Source organism: Pteropus medius, unplaced genomic scaffold (assembly GCF_902729225.1).
Source record: "Pteropus medius unplaced genomic scaffold, Ma_sr-lr_union100, whole genome shotgun sequence".
NCBI classification, from domain to species: domain Eukaryota; kingdom Metazoa; phylum Chordata; class Mammalia; order Chiroptera; family Pteropodidae; genus Pteropus; species Pteropus medius.
The window spans coordinates 23891161-23912058 of NW_024354875.1; the positions used below are offsets into that span (position 1 = coordinate 23891161).

A 20898-nucleotide genomic window follows, 5' to 3' on the forward strand; every position below is an offset into this window, starting at 1 on the left:
CACGTGGAACAAAAATTATACCAGATGGAAATTTGTACCTACATTAAAAAACAAAAAGAATCATAAATGGTAAAAATAAAATATGTAAAAGATATTTTTCTTAATTTTAATATTTTTCTAAGATAATTAGGAGAAGGTGGGAAACTGTTTTTGTAAAGGACCAAAAATAGTATTTTAGGCTTTGCAGGCTGTATATGTTCTCTGTTGCATATTCTTCCTTGTTGTTGCTTACACAACCTATTACAAATATAAAAACTATTAGCTCACAGGCTATATAAAAACAGGCCTTGGGCAGAATGTGGTCTGCATATCATACTTTACTGTCCCTGACATAAAGCAAAATAGTAACTATGTAGAGTAGGTTACATGTAGATGTAAAATGTTTGGCAACAATAACATGGGAGGTAGAAATAAATGAGAGTGAGAAAAGGATATATAATATTTTAAGGTTCTTACACTGTAGGAGAAAACGCATAATGTTTGAAAGTAAACTATGATAAGTTAAAGATGTATAATATTAACCCTAAAGTAATCACTAGAAAAATTAAAAAGCGGATATAAAATGGAATTATAAAAAATATTTAAATAATTAAAAAAACAGAAAAGAAGAAAAGGAACAAAGAACAGATAAGACAAATAAATGGAAAAATGACAGAATTAAATCCAACCAAATCAATAATTACATTAAATATAAATTGTCTATATAAAAATATAAATATAAATTGCTCTTATTAAGAGGCAGAGATTGTCGAACTAAAAAGCAGTATCCAACTATACGCTATATACTATGCAAGAAACTCACTTTAAATACAAAGACATAGATAGGTTAAAAGTATAATGATGTACAAATATATACCATGTCTTTTAAAAAACTGAAATGGCTATATTAATCTTAGATAAAGTTGATTTTAGAACAAGTAATACTATCAAAGGTAAAAAGGGATATTACATTGTGATAAAGGAGTCAACTATCAAGAAGCCATAATACTACCAAATATTTATGTATCTATCAACAGAGAGTCAAATACATGAAGTAATAACTGATAGATCTGAAAGGAGAAATAAACAAATAAATCCACAATTATAATTGAAGATTAATACCCCCTCTCAGTAATCAATAGAACAAAAAGATAAAAAAATCAGTAAAGATATAGAAAAACGAATGTCAATAAGCTCAACATAATTGCCATTTATAGGACCCTTCACTTTAACAACAGCAGAATACACATTCATCTCAAGTACACATGGAGCATTCACCAAGGGACACCATAATCTGGGCCATAAAACAAATCTCAAAAAAAAATTTTAAAAATTTAAATCATACCAAGCATGTTCTCTGACCACAACAGAATTTGGAAATCAATAACAGAAAGCTATCTAGAAATCCTTAACTATTTGAAATGAAACTACAAACTTCTACATAACTCACAGGTCAGAGAAGAAGACAGTGCTTAGCTTATAGTGTTAACTCAAAAAATGTCACATCAGCCTCCCACAAATTTTGATATGTTTTGGTTTCATCTTTATTCAGTTTAACATATTTTCCAATTTGCTTTGTGTTTTCTTCTTTGAAAAAGATCTTTTTCCTTGTGGTGTTTATATTCCAGTGTGTGTGTGGTGGGGGTGAGACTGCAAACAATACACATATTAAATAAATAATATAGAGTGTTGGTGCATGATTCGTGCTTTGTATAAGGAAGAAAAAAAAACGGAGCAAAGTAGGGGGAATTGGGAGAGCTGGCAGGGAGAAAAGTTGCAGTTTTAATTGGATGATCTGAATAGGCCTCATTTTGAAGGGGACTTTTGAGCAAAGACTTGAAGGTGTTAGCCAAATAGTTATGAAAGAGAAAAGCTTCATAAGAGTGAGAACAGCTAGATCCAAGTGCCTAAAGTGAAGGCATGCCTGGCATGTTCTAAGAACGGCAAACAAGTTGGTGGGGCTAGAGCAGAGTGAGAGAGGGGGCTAGGAGGAGGAAAGAAAGGTCAAGGAAATCAAATAGTCACCTCATGTAGGCCTTGCAGACAACTGGGAAAACTTCAGCTTTTGCTCTGAGTGGTACAGGATCCATTGCAGGGTTTTGGTCAGAAGAGTGGCATGCTCTGTTCTAGAATAAGCTATAGATGATTGGGTAAAAGAAGGGAGACCAGTAAGAAAGTTCCAACAGTAACGCAGGTAGTTATTGCAATAAATGGGGGAATACGGAGAATTGATAGCATTATAAACATATTTAGAAGAGCCTACAAAATTTCCTAATGTATTAAATGAGAAGCTGTAGGAAAATAAAGGAGTCAAGGATGACTCAAGGTGTTTAGTCTGAGTAATTGAAAAGCTAGAGTTGTCATCAATTGGATGGTGAAAGCTGCAGGTAGAACAGATTTTGAAATAAAATACAGAGTTCAGTTTTGGATATAATAAAGATGGGGAGGAGGCAGTTGCATATAGGTGTCTGATGTTCAAGAAAGAGAGATCTGGGCTTGAAAGTGTCAGAATGTACACCATACATCAGTCAAGGTCCTGGCAGGAAATAGAAGGCATATTCAAACTGAGTAATAGAGAGCGGAAATATTTACAGGGGTGTGGGCAACACTTAGGGAACACATCAAGGACTGGTAGAGTGCTCCAAAGGTGTGAACATCCCTGGTGCGAAAGGCAAGTGGAGGGAGCACTCATCAGATCTGAAGAGCGTGGCTGTGCAGATGGAGTGCCCTGACAAGAGAGGTGGCCTTCAATACAGGAATGCAGCTAATCTGTGGCAACCTGGCAGGGAATAAATGTTCCAAACATTTTTCATTCTATCCTCTTATCTCTTGCCAGTGCCTCCCATGGGCCCAACCCAAAAGAAAATTAAAGATCAAGGGAGCATGTTACTGTGCCTACAGGAGAGCAAGGTGGAGAGCAAATCTAGAAAGACCAACAGAAAATATGAAGTATACATATTATTTAAAGCTACAAGTTTGGATGAGATCTACGAAGAAGTATATGTGGATAGAGAAATAGGAGGACTAAACACTGAGTGCAGGGCATTCCAACATGAACAGAAGCTGAGGGAGAATGGTGAGCAAAGGAAGTAAGAGGAAAATTGAACACAGGGTCTGGGGAAACAGTGATTCAGGAAAGAGGAGATAATTTTGTCAGAAGCTGCTAGTAGTGTCAGATAAAATGAGGACTGAAAATTGGCCAGTGGATTTAGTAGCATGGAGGTTATCGGTGACCTACACAAAAGCGGTTTGGGCAGAGCTGTTGGGGTAAACAAGATTTAAGAAGAAATGGGATGAGAGGAATTGGCTGAGCTATTTCGAGGTATTTTTCTGCAAAAAAGGAGTAAGAAATAGGATAGTAGCCAGTAAGGCAGTGGAGTCAGGAGAAGGCTTTATTGTTTTTGTTTTGGTCTTTTTTGTTTGTTTGTCTTCTTTTAAAAAGGAAGAACTAAAACCATGTTTGCCTTCTGATGGGCATAATGTAATAGACAGTTAATAATTGGTGATGTAGGAGAGAGAGGGAAAAAAATCCTGGACTAATGTGCTCCCACAGGAAAGAGGGGAAAGGATATGGTACAAAAGCACATATTAAGGAAAATATTAGTACAGAATTCACAGGCCTGCTGTGAGTAATGAAAGAAGTAATGCATGAAAAGTAGATGTTTCCAGCATGTAATAAGTAATCAACAAATGTTAGTCATTCTTTATTATTATTATTATTAACTTTTGTTGACCTCATTTTTTTCATCTATAAAAAGAAGTTGATATTTATTTCTAAAGTGCTATCCAACTCTAACAAACTACGAGATGAGATTACTTAAGAAGCTGCACATGATGTCTAAAGGAGACTTAATCTCCAAGCTGAAATCACATGAGGTCACCTGGTAATTTTTTAAATGAAACCTATACACAACATAAATATATACAACTACATGTGAAAACTTAATGGCATGCACCAGCGGGAATTATAATGCCCCCGGACCTATTGCTACAGTAAAAAAAAAAAAAAAAAAAAAAAAAAATTCTCCTAACACCTAAGTTTCTAAGACTCTCTAAAAGCAATTGAGTCGTGCAACTCCAATTGCGGACTGGGTTGCTATGTAAACTGTGCTCCACAAGGCATTTAAAGACTTAGCACAAGTGGCTTGAGGTTTAATCTTTTAATTCCGTTGCTCCATAAGTTCCTTGTAGGTTCAGTGAACAAGGAATTTAGACATAATATTAGAAACCCATTTTCAGGAAAGGGCTTAGGCATGGACAAAATGTGCCGCATTTTAGTGCACAAAAGAGACTCCAGACTAATCTCTGGATTTACTCAGTCTAAGGGTAATTCTCATGCAGGGATCCTGCTGAAAAGACTCGTGCTTACACAGTATATTGTCTGAGATGCCCTCCTCCATCATCAACTCTCCTGCCCCAGCACCTCCAAAGGCCTCCTTTATTAAAGGGCTTGTGCAGATGGTATGTGTTCATAAACAAGCCAATTTGGGTCATTTGCTCTCTGATAAAAGCCCCAATTCACTGTGAAACATTATGTGTCATTTGTGGACTTGGGGACACTCGTACTTTAGACAGTAGAAAGTCACATGACCACATTATCAAACACGGTGTGGATGTTTAAACCACTTGTCACCTAGTCAAACAGAATGAAGGCTGCTGCCTCCCCCAAGGTGGCCCTGCTAGCCCAGACACACATGCCGTGCTTTGGTGGTGACTCTACTCCATGCGTGGCAAAAGCCTTACACTCAGAGTTTATGCAAGTCTTTAATGATCTAGGAGATTGATGGCATGACGACTAATTAAAGTCACATAACCCACGAAGGCAAATAGGTATGTTTGAATGACATTTAGAAACCACCTCACAAATTGAATATGGGTACATTAGCAGCACTATAATAGACGGAGAAATACAGTGTCAGGAAAAACAAGTCACAATTTATCCAGCCTGAACAACCAGAGCTAGTTTACATATATCAAATTTAATTTTATTTTTCACGAGTCACTTGAGGGCAAGACACATTTTACATTTGAACTTTGAGGAAGTGCTGAATTTGCTCTTCTCACTCTTTCCCTCCTCCTCCTGGGAACTTGATGAGTTACTAAATAGTTGTGATATTCCTTGACACTTTTCTAAAATAATGTGCCAGAATTTTCTTCAGTTATTATTTTTTGGTTCCTTTAACTATTTAGTAACTCCAAGCCATTAGACCAGGATTTATGAAGCTGAGGAGCCATTAGTTAAGTCACTGGAACAAGGAAGGTTGTAGTGAGCCTGTGGCTAACATGTGGTAGTCCAGATTTCTTGTTTTAAGAAAGAAAGTAATTATCTGCACTTACATTTTTTTATTTCAATCTGGAAAATCCAGACAGTAATAATTCCTTCAAAGGAGTGTTGCAAGAATTAGTAAAGTGTTCTAAAATTTCTTGGCATTTCTGAAGAACAAATTCCACTACTATTATTTTACGTTATCATAAATATTACATTTTATTTTGCTAATGGCCCCGTCAGGGACTGTTCTTCTTTATGCTCTAGTTCTAGGTATTGTAGAGTTTAAAAAAGAAAGAAAATAAAGCTCATCTGAGGTTGCAGTAAGAGAGAAAAGCACAAGAAAAGTATTTTTGATAAAGTAAAGCAATTTTACTATGAGTGTCATCAAGGTATAAAGGAGAAAGACAAATTGTGGCATGTTTTATCACCTCAAGATAATTAAGCCAATTTTCACTGATGCTTGTAAAACTTTGACACTGAAACAAGAAAACTCTTTTAAAGTAAAGTTTTCTGTTAGAGCCTTTGTTGTATGCCTTCTGCTGTGATAAGAATTTAGATATTTCATTCCTTTTTCCCACACTGATGTTCAGACCTGCCTAATCTTGGTGACTAAGCACGCTAGGGTTGCCAGATAAGCAAATAAAATACAAGACGTTCAGTTAAAATTGGAATGTCAGGTAAATAACAAATAAATTTGAGTCTAAGTAGGTCCCATGCAATATTTGGGACTTACTTAAGCTAAAACATCATTCTGGTTTATGTGAACTTCAAATTACCTGGGCCCTTGTATTTTATCGCTAACTCTACGCATTCTGGGATTTTCTCATAGACCTGTGGGAGAGAAGATTAGCTGGTTTTGTTAGAGTTAAAAAGACTAGGGCTAGATGCCCCCTGAGAAATGTGAACCACAGTGCCTAAGAGTTATAGTTACCTTTGATGAGACCTGACTTGATACCAATAGACAAAATAGTAGCTAGTGGGAGCAGGGTAGCAGGGACAGGGAGGAAGAACAAGAAAGATGGAGCTTCTGCCTGTCTCTGCTCTCATGCTCAGGTAGGTGACTTCACCCAGCATTACAGGGATCTGAGTGGGGTTGATGCTTGGTTCCAGGGAGCAGTGGCCAAAAGACTCACCTGGGAATTCTGGCCTTGGACAGCAGAGTGATTCCTGAGCTTACAATCCAGGTTGATCTTCTTAGAGGTAGAAAGCTTAGTTCTTGCAGCCGTATGAGCTAGGGCAGGCCTAGTAGGATGATGGACAATTTTTCTCACATTTTAAACTTTGGTGATAGATTATTATTATTCTCATATCTTGTTTTATATTTCACCAGTATAAAATCAAGCACTGGCTTTCAAGTCAAATTGATCTGGTTTTGAATCCAGTTTCCACCTTTAGCGGTGAGACTTTGAACAAGTTGCATGAACTCCCTCAACTCAAGTTTCTCATCTATAAAATAAAAGTAATAGTTCTATTTCACAGGGATGCTTGGAGGGTTAAATAAGTACTTTCTAAAATTCTTAATATAGTCTACCATCAAGTAATTCTTAGTAAATAGTACCTATGTGTTATATACTTTTATAAGGGTCAAATTCTTAATCTGAACTGAATGTATCACGAGAAGCCCTGTTCTGGTTGTGGACTTAATGGTATTCATTGGTATTCATTGACAATCTCTGATGAAAAATCCATAGCAAGTATTAGATTGGCCCTTAATCATTATCATCCTATTAGGGCAAAGAAACCATTAGAGTCCAACGATTAAACTTTCTGTTACTTAAGCTATAACTGTATAATTACTGACACACATACAAAAATCTTCTCTGATTAATTGAAAGCATGCGCTCCAAATGAAGAAAATCCTTCAACTCAATATAGGTATCTGTATCGATCAAAATGAGCTATTTCATTGATTATTCCATAACATGTATTCAATAAATGTGAATAGTGTCCACCCATGATGTTACTGACTTTTTTGACACTTCTTGCATTCTGAGTGTCAGCACGTAAAGAGCAGTGGTTCTCACCATGGCTGGACAGGAGCAACATCTGAAGGGCTTTTTTAAAAAAAAACAAGAACAAAAACAAAATGAGAAAGGGCTCCCTTCCCAGACCAATTTAATTAGAATCTTGAGGTAAGGAATGAATATCAGTATGCATTAAAAGCTTTCTAACTGACTATATCAATATTCCAATTTAGAGGAAAGAACGTGAGCTTTTGAGTCACACTAAGTTGGGTTCAAACCCAGGTATTTATTAGCTATATTGCTTTGTACAACTTATTAACTTCTCACAGCATCAATTCCCTTTATTAGAAAAAAAATGAAAATAATCCCCTAAAAATCCATGGAAATTATTATTCTAGGTTTTTATTTTAATAAAAGAAGATAGTCTTATTTAGACATCTTCAGCACTTCTTTCTTTCTGTTCAAAAAGACTGGCAAAAAAAAAACAGCATAATAGTTATAATTTTTTTAATACTTGTCTTTTTTACTTTCATTTTTTTATTGCATCTGGTTCTTGCTGTAAAGAAAAATTCTTAATTGTATGAAATATATATATATATATAGTTTGCTTTCTTATCTTGGCGCTTTCCAGAACCATTTCTGAAACTTGGTCCTAAAGGTCGAAAGATTTTGGTAACACAATTTTATTAAAAGGAGATTTAAATTGGTTTCACCACAATACCATTATTATTTCCTTACACTTCCTGCCTTTGGTTTCATAGCAGAAGAATTTCTCCTGCTGTGCCATGCTTACTAAAGAGCTTCTATTTTTTTCTTCTAATCCCAAATTTCCAAAATTTGGAAGTTGATTCTCATACTTAACTATTTAATTTCATGGTAATCTTCCTTGCTAAAATTGTCTAATATAGGTTTATTTTAAAAATTTTAAATCAATCTTGTTATGAGAACACTTTTGTAATTCTCATCATAGCTCTTGAAGTTCTGGTGACAAACAAAAATTTCACATAATTAGGGCTAGAAATCCTATTTTCAACTGTCACAGAGATAAATGAATGTAAAGGTTGTAAACAAAGTTGATATTCAAAATACATAGAAACCAGTAGTATCATATAAGTTATAAACAATACAATTATAAATATAATCACTTTTTTAAAAAATGTAACTATATTTATGGTAAAATATTTTTAAAGAAGTAACATGAGATGTAGCACAAATTACTCACCAAGTCATTCTGATAATTTTCAAATCATTTATTGGTTTTCAAATATTAGTGTTATGTTTTTTCTGAATTTTTTTGTGTGTTTTTGCTTGTTTGTTTGGAATGGCTATCACTAGCTGAATCGCAATGTCATCTGAGCCACGATCTGACATAAAAAACTTTCTCAAACTCTTTCACTGGTTTTTCTTTAGGTAAATTGATTGCCCTTATGTTTCAGAAAAAAAAGGAAACTTTTCTTAATATTAAGGTTATTGTCCATGAGACTGAGTCCCACAGCCTCAACTTTTTACATTTTAAGTATGTTGTTACACTTTTAAGAGAAACAGTTAATGTTTCGTTGTTTATTATTGTAATTTTAATGCCTTGATTTATAAGCTTTTCAAAAAGTTGTTTTCTCATTTTGGTAGATAAAAATTTTGCAATAACTAGGAACATAATTCTATATCGTAATAATCTAGTCATATCAAATTCACTCTTAAATCTTGTTAAATATCACATGACTGTATTTGCTTTTTGTATATAAAGATTTTAGTTTGGAATAATTTTTGATTTGTAGGACAGTTGCAAAGATAGTACATAAAGTTCTCATATACCTTTTACTCAGTTTCTCTTAATGTTAACATCTTACACAGCCATGGGCCATTTGTCGAAAATAAGAAATTAACTTTGGTAACATACTATTTTCTAAACTATCAACTTTATTTGGATTTTACCAGTAAAATTCAAGTTTCCCTTTACTACCATTTCCACAAAGGTAACTTTTATTACCAAATCAGCTTGTATGCATATTATATTTTAGATTATTTGACATTTTTTGGCTTTTATTCATTATTAGAATCGAAGCAAAATTTTCTTGTGATCTTTACTTTCTAAATGAAAGCAATAGTCTTGTCTTTATGGGTTTTGGTAGAACATTCATATATACACACACACACACACACACACACACACACACACACACATATATTTCTTGTTAACTGTGGCATTAAGTTCTAGAGTGAGATGTATCATGGCCTAAAGAATTTATCCCAAAATAGTTCAAATAAAGAAATTTTAATGAAAGATTGTTCACAGAGGTGTGAACAGGTTTCAGAGAATGAGCAACTTTCTTGAGGATTCTTGTATTTGTATGTATTCCTTAATCTCTAGATGTATGTAGCAACTGGGACATCATAGCATAAAACAAGCAAGCCTGCTGTTGTTTGGATTTCTTTTATTTCTAGGCAATTGTGTGAGTCAGGGTTCGCTAGAGAAAAAGAACCAACAAGATATATATCTATCGCTATCTCTCTCTATCTATATAGAGATAGAGATGGATGTAGATAGATGATAGATAGATAGATAGATAGATAGATAGATAGATAGATAGATAGATAGATAGATAGATGATAGATAGATGATAGGTAGATGATAGATAGATAGGCAGACAGATAGAAATATATACACATGATTTATTATAAGGAACTGGCTCATGAAATTATGCAGGCTGGCAATTCCCAATATCTGCAGGATGAGTCAGGAAGCTGGAGACCTAGGAGGGTTGGTGGTTTAGTTCCAGTCCAAATCCAAATGCCTGAGAGTCAGGAGAAGCAATAGTGTAGTTCCAATCCAAAGGCTGGCAAATCCGAGACCCTAGAAGAGCAAATATTTTAGTTTAGTTCAAAGACAAAAAAAAACTGATGTCCCAGTTTGAAGGCAGTCAAGCAGGAAGAATTCTTTCTTACTTGGGGAGTCAGTCTTTTTTATTCTATTCAGGCCTTCTACTGATTGAATTAAGCCCATCCACAGCTGGGAGGGCAATATGCTTTACTCAGTCTACTGATTTAAACGTTAATCTCATCTAAAAACATTCTCACAGAAACACCCAGAATAATGTTTGATCAAATATCTGGGTGCACTATAGACCAGTCAGGTTGACACATAAAATTAACCATCATAGCAGGGAATGAGCCATCTTCTTATTTCAATTCATGAGGCACTTTATCTTTAAGGTTTATTATTTTTTCCAATCTAAGAGCTGATGTTAATGTTCTATTTGGATAATATGTGCGTGTCTGTGTGTCGTGTGTGTAATACATAATGTATATGCACACATACATACATATGTATTTTTTTTTATAGGAAACACAAGATCTCTAGATCATAGAACAAACCATTTATTATCCACTGGGCATCTTAGCCATGAGCTTCCTTCCCCAAGGAGCAATTCAGTGAGGGCCTGATGTCACCCTGCACATGCAATGGAATTGCACCACAGGAGAGGAACCTTCAAATTAGAAAATTCAAAACTTTTATAGATTTCTCATACATCTGTTCATCCTCCCCTTCAGAGAGGGAGAAAAGACTTTTACTCTGGAATGTAAACAAATCTCTGGAGAGGAGGCAGAAAGGTCTCTACCTTTCTTTCATTGGAATGTAAACAAATGGTGCCAGTGGAGATAAGTCTTTAACTTCTCCAGAGCAATACACTGTCTCTAATTTCCAAGGCATGTTTGCCTTTCAATCTTTAAATGCAATGATCTTCTTTCCTGATTTCTTCAGAATGACTATTAACTACTAAGATTTCAGTTTAGTTGGCAAAATAATCGACTATAAGAGCCAGAGATCTTTATAAAAATCATAAATAAAGATAATTTTGTTATCGGTGGTGGTTTCCTAATCCTTATCCCCACTGATGAGCAACAAATGTAGATGGCCTTAGAGGTCCAGCTTCTTCTTTCTTCCAATAGCTTAGCTGAGAGCTGGCTTAGCTGGATTGACTCAAGCTTGCAGAGAGAAAGCAAAGCTTTTGGTTAATGTCAATATTCTTGATAAGCGAGGCTGTTCCCAGAGTTCAGGATGCATAGTCCCTAGGGCTTTTCTTATGCCTAGAGTTCCCTTGATGTATTTATCGCAACTTAGGAAAATTAGATGTTCCCAATCTCTCTTAGGGTAACCTACAGATAAGTACTACAGTGTCATTTTTGTTCCTGGAGTGCTCTGACTGCTAGCCACGGCAGGCTCCTTTCCACTGGGACCTTGTCCGTGGTAGATACAGAATATTTATGCCAGAAATGTGCTTTGGGATAATTGAGAAATGAGGGGACTGCACGCACTTTGCTACTTCTTGTTTTAAGTCTTTTTCTTCCCATCAACACACTTTTATATCTACACTGTGTATTGCTAGCTGTATATAACCATCACCACTCTGCATGACAGTAAACCTTGCAGATCTGTATGTTATAAAGGCCAAAGATACATTTTTCTTTAATCATTCCCTAGTACCTTTTCCCAGGAGGCAGTTTCCTTGTGATCAAACAGCCCATGTTCATTTTCTTCAGGCTGAAACTGCCTCATTCCACTTATCCTAAATGGAAGTAATGAAATTACTGTTCTCTCTGATATTCTCATTGAAATAGTTTGTCATTTAGCTTTCATCAGTTTCTAGCAGGTTCTGGGAGTGAAAATTCATCCTTTTGATTGTCTAGTTTTATGGGATATGATTTTTTAAGTATAAAGTTTTTCTTCATGATTACAGTTATTGGCTATCTAAAGGGGCTATAGATAAATGAAATACAAATCCTTGTATCATATCTCAGACTAATATCCTTCTACAACAGAAAATATACTTAAAATGCTAATGTGTTCACCGAGCAGGTGACGTTTGATAGAGTTACAAAGAAGTATCATGATAATCATGTCTGCCCAGTAGAAAAAGAGGTCCGTTTTCTATCTTATATCCTAAACCGAAAACTACTTTCGATTTGAAAAGGAGAGTGTTTATGTGATTTTTCCACAGTGGCAGCTAGAGTAAAGAGACAAACTTAAATTTAGAGCAGCAAAGCAACATGCCCAGGACCACAGAAAACTCAGAGCAGCAGAGTAGATATCGCCAAAGACACAGTCAAACAGGCAGAAAGACTAGCTCTTGGGCCCAGAAACATATGTGCAGACACATTGCAATATATCTGAGGAAAGCATAACTCTTTTAGCAATAAGCTTTAGCTTGGGGAAGTACATGAATTAATAATATTCCTCTTGGGTCCCTAAGCCCTAGAACAGTAGCTGAGACCTGGTAGGTACTTAATAAATGCCAATTGAAGAAATGAATGAATGAATGACTAAACCTGAATATTTGGCCCAAGGGTGGCCAGTTTCACTATTTTGACTCCTCAAGAGAGATTATTCTAGATTTCTTACCTCTCTCAGGCTACATGCTTGGTAGCCTCATTCCAAGTGATGTGGTAAGCTTCACCATTTACCTACTCTTCCAGTAGGAACTAACCCATCATTAATTTCTCATTTCTAGCCTAAAACTAAGGCTAGAAATATCCTGGATTTATAGCATTGTACTAGGAAGGTCACAGAGAAGGAGGACCAGTTGGTTGGGATGAGTTTACACTACGAAGTGACTCATGAGTAAGGCTGGAGGAATAGTCTGGACTCTGGATAAACCTCTACTGCTGTAGTAGGGCCATTCTGAGATTAAAATCATGGCCTTGGCAGCAGTAAGGAAGGTACTCTATCAGAAAGGGTAGTTATACCTGCTTGGTAACAGAATAGGCCACTGGCTAAAGTGATATCACAACCACCCTGAGGAGCCAGTTCTGCCTTCTGCCACGATACCAGTGCTATGTGTCTGTATGTAACTGAGCATAATGGTTGCTGTCACCCACTATCATTTACATTGAGTTGCAAGCCATACCACTCTGAATACCTGATATTCTCCCTCTCCTTCTGAAAGGCACTGGATTTTCCTAATTTACGTTTTTTATTGAGTGTCAACTATGTGCCAGGCACTGTTCTAAGCTGTTTCCAAGGAGTTTAAAATCTAGTGTAATTGGATAGACATATAAGATAAATTCAGTTAATAATAAATTCCATGAGGAAAATGAAAAAAGGATAGATAATAACAAGGTAGGTATAAGGGATAACATTAATTAAGGTGGCTAAGGAAGCCTTCTTAAGCTGTTGATACTAGGGCTAAGACCCACTGATGGGAAGGAAGTAGCCATAGAGAGTATTTTAGACAGAGGAACTAGCTAGTGCAAAGGCCCTGAGATGGGAACGGCCCTCTAAAGTACCCCTGACTGTGCTGCCCTTCTCTTTCACATGCTCCAAAACTCATTGATGCTCTACCTGCTTCCTGGATACCTTTCCCATTCATGACATCCATCCTCCTCATCCCAGAATCCTAGCCGAGAATTCTGCCCACAGACTAAATTTACAACCAGAGGGTAGAAGAGCTGCCCCACACTGTGAGCACAAAAGTGTGCCCATCAGACAGTTGTTTTTCTCTTAGCGCCTAACCCTCCTGTAAACACATAGTGAGCTGCTACCACTTTCCAGGGCATCCGGGGTGCCATGAACTAGGCTAAATTCTTTATATTCTGTATCTCTTTGGAGTCTCACAATCCAATGCAATTGCTTCTATTGTTGATTCCCTTTATAAATAAGGAAAGTAGGAAACAAAAAGATTAAGTAATGCTAAGATCTCAGAATAGTAAGTAGATAGGACTGACATTTAAAGCCATGTAGCTGATTTTATAGTATGTTCCCTTAACTGCTACACAATTCTTTCATCAATGATATCTTGGGCAAAGATTCTCTAAGACACTCCATTTCTCCCACAGAAACCTGTGCACTCTCTCTCTCCCACTTCCCCTAATTCCAGATCTCCTGAATCATCTTTTGGAAGTTGGGTTTTTCACTAAAGCATAAGCTTATATGTATCTAGAAGGATATTATACCATTTATTTAACTACCGTCTCTCTGAGTCAAATCCATCCTTCTGTATTCTGCTCTGTGATGTTAGGACTAGGATTTCCCCCAGTTTTGCTGCCTGTTTCTGCTTACAGGAGGCACTAAGTAGTAGGCTGCAGCCATCGCTCTGCATCAGGATACACTGGGACCTTTTTCAAACAACAGATGACTGGGCCCATACCTAAAGATTTATTTTCAGATGATCTAGGTGAGCCTAGATATCAGTATTTAACATCTCCCACAGGTCATTCCAACATGCCAACAGGTGTCAAAGCCATTGCATCAGAGAGAAATTGGAAAGCAGGCGAGGAGAAAGGACTTGGTGTTTTCTATTTGCTTGATGTTCCTGATAACATAGCTCCAATACTGGCATTTGGCCCCAGCAGCATCATTGATTTCAGTCTCTAGGCAGGGCATCCACAAATTGTGGACAAGGCTTTCTCTGTCAGGAGGGGCAGCCCCCTGCTCCAGCACACCATTCACTTATTCCTGAATTCTAATGCTTCCTACTGGAGTTTTGTGTTCAAGATTTTCCACTTTAATACTCTCTTAACAGGTCATCTTCTCAAAGAAGGAACACTGACTACCTCTCCTGCATTCTAGAAATTATCTGCCTCTGTCCTTATCTTGACCTATCTCAATCCACTTCATTCTTACATTATTTAAGCCAACAGTTTCTCTAGCAGTGATGGAAATCACATACTACAAAAGTGAGTCAGCCCATGTAGCCTCTGCATAGACTTTTTTGGAGAAACTGATCCCTGCCCATTCATTCCATTGTGACTAGAGATTACTAAGAACTAATTATTAAGATAGATAGCAAATAAGAGTGGTGATCCAGAGGAGGGAAAATTACTGAGAGTTTTGGTGGTCAGGGCAGACTTTATGGAAGTGAGGGCCTCAGCTGGGTCTTACAGGGGTAAGGAATGTTGATAGGGAGGGCGAGGGCATTCCAAGGGATCAAAGGCAGGATGAGGTATGTTATCTTCTGAGAACAGTCAGTAGACTAGTCTGACAGAAGATGTAGGTGTAAGGCAAGGAAAGGGGAGACAGTGGGTGCTAGGGTAGGAAAGGTTAAGAGTATGCAGCTCAAAAAGGGCTCCAGAGTTCAAGCTAAAAGGTGAAACTTTATTCTTTGAGCAACAGGATATAATTAATGCAATTAGAAAAAGAATCAAACATCTTACCAGAGTCTACAAGACCACATATGACCTGCTTACCTTCCCAATCCTCTGTCTTCTCAAGGGAGGCTAACACAGTACTTCTTCCATAACACTCTCAATAGCTGAGAGAACAAATCCTTTCCTGAAGGGCAATTGGGATGGAGCATCCCATCAGCATGGGGTATCACAGTTTCCACCAAACACATCAACTTTAGGACAGTGTTTACCTGCAGCTGTAGGAAAAAGGGATGGAAGGATGTGGAACATATTAGTTGGATCTTAAAAAAAAAAAAAAAAAAAGACTAGAAAGTGACCTGAAGCAAATTTGGCTAACTATTAACATCATTTAGATTTATTGTTGATTTATTGGTATCCATTACATTATTTTCTCTACTTTTCAATATGCTTGTGTACTTGGAATATTTTATAATTATAAATATTTTAGTATTCAGTCAAATACATTTTGGTCACATTTCTAAATATAAATATATTAGTGAGTAAGCAAAATGATTCACCCTTACAATCAATATTAAAGTTATTTTTAAGGAATAAATATTCTTTCCAATTTTAACTTTTTAAAAGGATATAGCAGAAAATCAGAATAGTTGTTTGCAATCTTGAGTTTCATGACTGACATCTCTTTCCCCACAAATGTTCCATGCTCCTTTGAGTGAATCTGTATGACTAGGATGAGAAAGAATGATTTTGTCCCCCTAGAATTCATGTTGAAGCTTTAACTCCCAATGTGATGGTATTTGGAGGTAGGACCTTTGAGAGGTTAGTGGATTTAGATGAGGTCATGATGGTGGGCCCCGTGACGGAATTTGTGCCCTTATTAGAGGAGGAAGACAGAGAGAGCTCTCACTCTCTCTTAACATGTGAGCACAAAGAAGAGGTCAAATGCACAAACATGGAGGAGGCAGCCATCTGCAAGTTGGGAAGCAGGTCCTCACTAAGAACTGAATCTCTCAGCACCTTGATTTTGGTCTTCCCAGCCTCCAGAACTGTGAGAAATAAATGTCTATTGTTTAAGCCTCCCAGTCTATGGTATTTTATTATAGCAGCCCAAGCTAACTAAGATAAGAGTGATGGGGTGGGTACACAATGTGGCTTCTGCTCTTTAAGATTAAAAACCTCATCCCTTCTTCCTACCAGCAGCCTTCTGTTTTCTCATTCTTCTCTTTTGCTCCTCTCTTTTTCATCTTCCTTCCTGATACCCCTTTCTCTTGTTCTGCCCAAAATTGTGGTGTAAGTAGATATGTTTAGAATTAGGAGGTGGGATATATTTTAATATTTATTATTTCCCTAACCTCCAGTACTGCCCCAGACGCTGACTTTTCTTAGCTCTCTCTTTTGTATTAGTAACCAAATTTTGTTTGTCATCGTTTTTTATTTTTTGCCAGTACATAAATTACACAGTAAGTACATTGAGTCCCATTATACCATGTTTACTTGTGAGACCCTTTGGTAACTCCATAATTATCTTGGAGAATAATCTGTAGTCCTTAAAATCAGCTGTGAAAATCTGGCATAGCAGGTTGTCTTTGAATTTGAGTTAAGGTTCCAGCATTAAGAAAGGGTAATATTTGGCATGTGAGGATGCTACTAAGTATTTCATGGACTCATCCTCATTCATCATTGTCAGCTCTTTATTGAATACTCAGAGTTCATAATATTGTACAATAGAGCCCAACACAGTTTCTTGAACAAAAGACAATAAATCCTGACAGCTTTTAAAGAGTGACTTACAAGCCACAATCTCTTAGGAAAAGGCAGAATCCTAAAATATTTTTCTTTCAAAATAAATCCACAGAGATTGTCCCAAGTATCATAATTATATCATTAATTTATGATGCTGCCATTTTAAAGTCAGGTGAGATCTCATATATACCCACCCAATTTGGAATGCAGTATGTGTGTATTGGGGGAGGGAGATGTAGATGAGAAAACATGAAAAAGAAAAATCTGGAGAAAAAGAAAAACACAGCACAGAAGAGAGTAGAATGAAGACCCACATTTACTCTTAAAAAAGTTATTAAACCCTCATTTGAGACTAGTTGGAAATTAGTTAATTTGCCAGCAGTTAAAAGTTTAAAGCCTGAAGCCATTTTATTTAACACATCTATTTATGGTGGGGATGGGAACAAGGACCAGAGTTTAAATACCTTCCAGGTAGCTTGTGCAGGTGGGGGGTTCGGGGGCAGGAGGGCAGAAAGGTGAATAAGCAGACATTCAAGATGATTATTTCATAATTAAGAAGTTTATGGAAAGTCTTTTTAATCACTAATTGGAGGTCTGGGCCTTAAATGTGGGCCTCAGTGGGGTGAGGTTTTTCAGGATAGGAGATCCAGTTCATTGACGGACTGGTAATCAGGATGCGAATGCTAGAGATGTCTCCAGGCAGGACTGGAGGGTCACATGACTTGAGGGCCTTCAAATCCTGGATGATCTTGAAATTCTAAAATTCTGTATTCTTCACATTATTTGGAATAATGCAGAATTCTAAAATAACAAATCATCAGAAGTCGGAAAAAACTCTGGGACTGTAGTAGGGTTCAGCATTTTCATTTTGGATATAAAGAGACTAGACCAAGAATGGGAACCCACTAATCCAGGACAGCTCTGAAAATTACAACAAAGTCAGGCCTGCAAACAAAGCTGGTGATTCCCTGACCACTGTTCTTTCCAATGGCCCACAGTAGGTCCGGAGGCACGTGGAGTCTCAATACTACCATGTTCATGCACTCCTTCCATGACCAGCTTTAGCTTCTTCCTCTCATTAACATCTGCTTTCTTTCCTAACTGTAAAATGTATGTGCATACAAAAAGTACCTAGAATGCAAAAAAAATTCAGGATGTCTTCTTTAAATCTAGCTTGAGGCATCTACCTGGGCAAACTTTTAATCTCATTATGAAGCTATAACTTCTGTGATGGAAGTGTATCTTAATGCGGTTATAGTAGTAACATTCTGGTGTGATGAGATCATCTTAATTCACTGTAAAACATCTGTGTGTGGTGCATTGTCTGATGCTCTGGAGTATGAATATTGCTTCTCTAGGTAGAATTCTCAGCATCTCATTTCTGTCTGGCTTTTAAATTGTGTCTAATTAAAGGATTTTACATTCCTTCATAATATTGCCTCCTCGAGCAGAAATACGAACAACAAAACCACATTTTGTGTTTTTTCGTATAAAAAAACATTCTGTTAATATTTGGGTGGATTATTTTTCCTGAAATGTGTTAATTATATTAATTAACCTTACTTCAAGAACAGTAGCTAGGAATTAGTGGAATGAATCTGGACTAGATCACTGTCATTCAAAACCTCCCTTCCTTTTCCCCACCTTCATCCCTCCTCAGTTTTCCCACCACAAAAAGACCAGAATATTGAAAAACACTACGGATTTGATATTGCTATCATGTGTGTTATTTTTGAGATGAAAACATAGACACTATGAAATAATATTCAATAATTTTATTAATCTCAAAAAGATGAGGCTCACAGAATAAGAGCTTCTCAGGAATCATGGGCACATGATACAGGATTCTAATGCTAATTAGCAAGGCCATGCCGTTCTCTTATTTTTGCTACATATGCCTTCTTTGAGTCACCTACCTGGAAAGGAGAAGAAAACATAACATTCTGTGTGGTTGTAGCACTTAGCAGGCAGGGGACAGTGAGCTTTTAACCACCTTTATTGAAGCAAAAAATACTATGGGTTAACCTCCCTCCCCAGACACCAGACATCACTAGTTTGTGGACACTAAAAAAGACCACTATTTTTTTTTTAATTGTGGCTGCTAACGGAAAATATTACAAAATCCTGACAGAATGAAGAACTTGCCGATGTTAACTCTGTCATCGTTTCTGTGGCAGCCATGCCTTATGGACTCTGACAAGGGTCACCGCCTATTAAAGCAAGCGAGGACAAACAACCTTGGTGCCAGGTCTCTAGTCAAACTTTGCAAAGGTCGTTGCCCTCATTCCCAGCTCTCAATGAAATGCAGAGATTGTATTTTACGCTCTTGCAGACTCAGTGAATCTTTCTGCCAAGATGGTGCTTCTCAGACTTCAATGTTATTTGGGGATCCTATTTTAAAATAAAGATTCTGGTTCAGTATGTTTGGGTTGGGGCCTGAAATTCTGCACCTCTAACAAACTACCAACTAACTGATGCTGTTGGTACATGGAGTAGCAAAAGTATAGTACAGTGGCTTTTAAAATGTGTTGATCGTGACTCACAGTAAGAAATACATTTTACATTATAAAGTATATTTATATCTTTTATGCTATAATTTTATATACATGCTTGTAACATATGTGTGAGTATAACTATATATGAATGTGAAACTTAAACAACAGTTTCATGAAACAATTTTAACCTTTACTATATGTGATATTTGTTAGACTAATTTTATTTCTGTAGTTATCTTGATAATGTTGGTGATTATATGAATCTACTCATGTAGTAAAATTGCATAGATCTACACATATACACACACAAATAAGTGCATGTATTGCTAAATATGTAATGCAATTATATGTAATATAATTTAATCTGAATAACAGGATTGTACCCATATCAAGTTTCTGGTTTCAATATTGTACCATAAATATGTAAGACATCAACACTGGGTGCAATAGAGTGAAGGGTGCATGGGGTCTCTGTACATTTCTTTGCAACTTCCTATGAATCTGTAATAATCCCAAAATAAAATATCAAAAAGTAATAAGTGGATTGAGACCTAAAAAACTGGTTTCAAGACCACTATTGCATTGAGAGTCAGAGTTTGGAGAACTCTCCTCCAGGGTGTTGTCAACCTTGATGGGTCGCTTTCACCAGAGCAGCTGCTGTGAGCAGGCAAGGCCGAGATAAATCTTCAAATGGGATGGGAAGGTGGCAGTGGTGTGATTGGAATGTGAAGAGGAAAGAAGGAGCCTAGGAAGAGGCTTTCTGAGGGCTTTCTGGGAGGAGGGTGACACAGATAGTGAGTGTATCACAGAGAGTTAGGGGGTAGCCCACAGATGAGGGAAAATAAGAAACACTCGCCAGTATTGACTGGCCATCAGAATTTGTCTCCTGACAATTCCAACCTTTCAGAGTAGAGCCACCCAGAGCTTTATTTTTATTTTTGTTTGTATGTGTTTTTTAAAGTTCGTGGTAATGCCGTCTAAACACGGGCCCAAGAGAACTTGAAAGAACTTTTGGGGGAATCTGGAGGAGCTATGGAGCGTGAGAAGTGGGAAACACTTGGATAAGGACAAGCCTGGAAAGGGGGTCAGGACATGGTGGCCCTGATTTTTAGCCCCATATTCAGACTAAGGAATCCTGAAGGCAATTTTCCGTATTTAACTTATAAGGCATTTTAATAGAGCAACAGTACCATGCAAACCACAAAACCGTAGGGCCTCATTTTTCTCAGAGTATTACAAATCACAAGAAAAATACAGAGGAAAGAAAATAACATTCTTTGGCCAGAGGCCCATGAAAGTAGAATGGGCGAGGGGGTATATCTTAATCAGCCGTTACTTTAATGTCACAAAGTGCTGAAAATATATG

The 20898-nt window shown here is 36.9% G+C and overlaps 1 long non-coding RNA gene across 1 annotated transcript in view; it reads right to left on the minus strand.

Annotated features, from left to right (window-relative positions):
• The window catches only part of LOC120596990 (uncharacterized), a 44981-nt gene extending 29418 nt beyond the window's left edge, over positions 1–15563 (minus strand). Inside the window, exon 1 of the long non-coding RNA XR_005651297.1 lies at positions 15394–15563. This is a non-coding gene — a long non-coding RNA (uncharacterized LOC120596990). The remainder of the gene's footprint in view (positions 1–15393) is intronic.
• Between the last annotated feature and the right edge of the window lie 5335 nt (positions 15564–20898).